We start from the raw sequence: 3,944 nt of genomic DNA, 5'->3' as shown, positions 1-3,944 counted from the left end.
ATTGATTACAAGTTCCAAAATCATCTCTCTGTTACCACTTTGTAACACCCCCATCTACCAAGGAGCCTTAACAAGATCTTCCCTAGCAGATAAGGGCACAACCATCTCGGTTGCCTAAGGAATAATAAACATCATAAAGTGAATAAAAGAACTATTTAAGTTTTATTACAAGTTAACTTAACAAAAGAAAAGATACAACTGAACAACAACAACTATCAGCTATGGTGATACTACTCCATGCCAAGACTCGATGGAAGACTCGTCCCTCCGACGCACCCAGCTAAGCTCCACATATCAACACCTACTAAGACTGACTGCTCACTATAATGGATCACGACAGACATATAACAAGAAAGGAAGAAAAACAACAGGACACCAGGTCAGTAACTGAAGAGCAGCACACAAAAAAGATACAGCATACACACAACCAACTCCAACTTCAAAACATCTATCAATCATCTGACTAACCCAAAGGTAAAGTCCTGCCAGAATATCCATCACAACGGTTATTCCACACCATAAGTGGGGGACCGCAGCCTTTCCCACCTAAGCCCCGCTCATCTCCATGGAGCGAATAACCCATGTCCATTAATGTGCAAATCCCCCTTGTGACAGGAACCACAAGAGGCAAATCAAGGGCTGTGGACATGGGCCACCTGCACACTAAGCCAATATCTGGACGTACAGCAGTCTGAAAGCCATGCTCGGTGGCTTAAGAAATGCTTTTGATTGGATGGCTTTAGATCGGTCGGTTTCATCTCGGCAAGGGTCTCGAAATGATGCAAGATATGTTCGTAGTCGCCACCAAGCATTTGTGGGATGCTTGGAACCCGTTCGAATCAACTTTATACCTAGGTCAACCAAATCAAAAAGCTGTGTTTGACATAGGTACTAAAGATAAGGAGTCGTCCCTCTTTAGCATCCTATCTCTAGAATGACTCTCGTTCGCCATGGACAAGGTCGTCCACTATCCAAAGTTTATGAGTAAGAGGTGAAAGTACGTATTGGGAAGCCCTTTAATCAGACACCCAATCCCGCCTGCGGTAGCGGCCTCTACTGATCGATCTTGGTTGGTTAAATGCAAAAGTTGATAAAACGGGTAAATGCATGAATGCGCATCCACAAGTTTAAACCTAATATGTGAGATTTCTATGTCGGTTGTTTATCCAAATATCAAGTAGTTGATGTCAAGTTGGATTTAAGGTTGATTTGCATGCAAGACGGAAATTAAACATCCATTCACCGAGTTAGGTTCATGGTGCATAACGTGGTTGATTTGTCTTGGAAAGGCGTTTTGCAAATACAAAGTAAAAGGGAAGGCTTGCCATCTAATCCATCTTGTCTTCGGGTTAACCGAAGTTGGGATCATCCTAGACAAGTGCTGGAAAGGAAGCAGAACCTGCATCAGGCAGCCTATTGAGGCGCGAGCCATCAAGCGATGCAAAGGGACCGCTTTGTTGAAAGCGTTTGTAAAATGGTTTGTAAATGATTATTTCAACCTGCCTTTGTTTGAAAAGGTCGTTTAGACCTCTTTTGTGTTAATATGAAGAACGGGACTTGAATAATCATCATTGTATTGACGATATTCGGTGTCGGGTTTGGTTTTGCAAGCTTGACATGAATAGTTTTGAAAAATGATTATGAACTAATTGTATTAAGTTCATTTGTCTGTAATTAGTCAATGCTCATCATCGTACTCAGGTTTAAACCGACATGGTATGTGGAATCAAGGATGACTATACTTGTATGACTAATATGTTTATTTTTTGAAATGTAAAGAAATGAATAAAAAGGTTTTAAAATGCCTTTTAAATGTAATTAACCAAATGTTATCACCGAAACATGGATTAAACTGTCATGGTATGAGAAACCAAGGGTGAACACGATTTTATGGTGAAACGTTAATCATAAAAATGATTTGAAATGGTAAAAACCGGTTGCAAAATGAAATGAGAATGGAAAGAATGAACTCAAATACATTTGAGTTCTGACCTGGAAACTCCGTCGCAAATATGTCAATCCCGTAGCAAAAATAGATCTTGCGACGGAATTGCGACGGATTTAATCCGTCGCTCTATTTCGTCGAAAATTTTGGTTTTGCGACGGGAATTCCGTCGCTGCTAAATAACTGCGACGGATCAGTGCGTCGCAAATACCCGTCGCAAAAGAGTGACTTGCGATGGAAAATCCGTCGCATATCACTGTCAATTGAAGGCCACGTGGTCACTAAAGTCAAACAGGAAGTCAAAATCTGCGACGGAAAATCCGTCGCAGATCACTGTTCAAATAGGCCACGTGGTCACTAAAGTCAAACAGGAAGTCAAAATCTGCGACGGAAAATCCGTCGCAGATCACTGTTCATATGGGACACATGTCCCCAAAGTCAACATGAAAGTCAAACCTTGCGACGGATTTTCCGTCGCTAATTCCGTCGCAGGGATTAAATGCCCAGTGGGTTTACAGCGCTTTTCCAGTGCCCAAATTGCTTTGAAAGCAATTACATTACTCCCGGTGTCCTAGAAACATACAGAAAATCCAGCAATTGACAAATTCACAACTCGTTCAAGACGAGATTCCCAAACAACGTCTTCGCGTTAACTTAAAATAAAAGGTTTACAACCGTTTAGTACAATAATTGTTCAACAAAGAAAGCCAAATAAGTCCATAAACTACGGGGTAGGAATGATAACTACTAATCAACAAACAACTACATCAATACACGGGAGTGGGAGTAGGCGTAGGCCTAGCATCGTCGCCACCATCATCATCAAAGTCATTTCTAGTTTGAGATGGACCTCCAGGGTTACAAGTTTGAGTGGTAAAACCTTGTTGGCTCAAGAACTCCTCTATTGCCGCAAGCCTTTGAGATTGTTCGGCCTCGACTTGCTTAAGTCGGGCATTCTCTTTTGCGACTCTACCAACAAAACCCGGAGTATGAGGAGTAGAAAAGAGGTTACCAGTCGAGCGGCGGTGGTGCTCCCAAATTTGTGGTGCTGCATTTCCCGCGCCAAGTACTCTACCTTTCTTATCAAATCCTCCATGTTCTTCAATATAAATCTCATTATCATCGATGTTCTCGACCCCTTGACTCGTTTGAGTTTTCTTTGAGATGATTTTACCCTATATCAATAAAAAACGAAAGATTAGATACCATCTACTAAATAATCATGATTGAAAAAATGAGTTAAAAATTAAATAATTTTAGTAACTTACGAAGACTTGTTATTTTTTCAATTTGTACTGATGAAGTGCACAAGTCTCTGAAAAATTGACTAATCTCAGTTATGGCATTCCACTCATTTTTAGGGAGAAGGAGCCTTAAAGCAACCGGCAGTAAACGCTCCATAAACACATGACAGTCATGGCTTTTCAAGCCATGTAGCTTCAACTCATTCATATCGACACATCTTCTCAAATCTGAAGCATAGCCGTCTGGAAACTTTAAATTACATATCCAATCACACAAGACTTTCTTCTGCTCTTTTTTCAAAACGACTGAATCCACCTTTCGCGACCTTGAACAAAGTTGTAAGATGTCTTTTTGTGCAGTTGGGTTCAAGGTTGTCTTGTCTTTTCTATCCATCACCGTGTGAATTAGTTGTTCGAAAAAAATTTTCTCAATATGCATGACATCAAGGTTATGTCGAATTAGTAGTGTGCTCCAATATGGAAGCTCCCAAAAAATACTTTGTTTCCACCACCCAATTCGTTTCGCTTTAACCGTCTTCAATTCATGGTCAGATGCATCCACGATTTTTGGTAAATCTTTCACACATTCCCACACTTGTTCGCCCGATAACCTCGTTCCAGCAACATCGTTTTCTATTCTTCCTTTTCGAAATTGGACTTTTTCCTTGCGAAAAGTATGATCAGTGTCTAAATATTGTCTATGACAATCAAACCAACTCCATTTTCTGCTATGCTGAAGCCAAGTCGATTTAGTC

This window comes from Silene latifolia, chromosome Y (assembly GCF_048544455.1).
Source record: "Silene latifolia isolate original U9 population chromosome Y, ASM4854445v1, whole genome shotgun sequence".
Taxonomy (NCBI): Eukaryota; Viridiplantae; Streptophyta; class Magnoliopsida; order Caryophyllales; family Caryophyllaceae; genus Silene; species Silene latifolia.
This window is presented reverse-complemented; position numbering follows the sequence as displayed.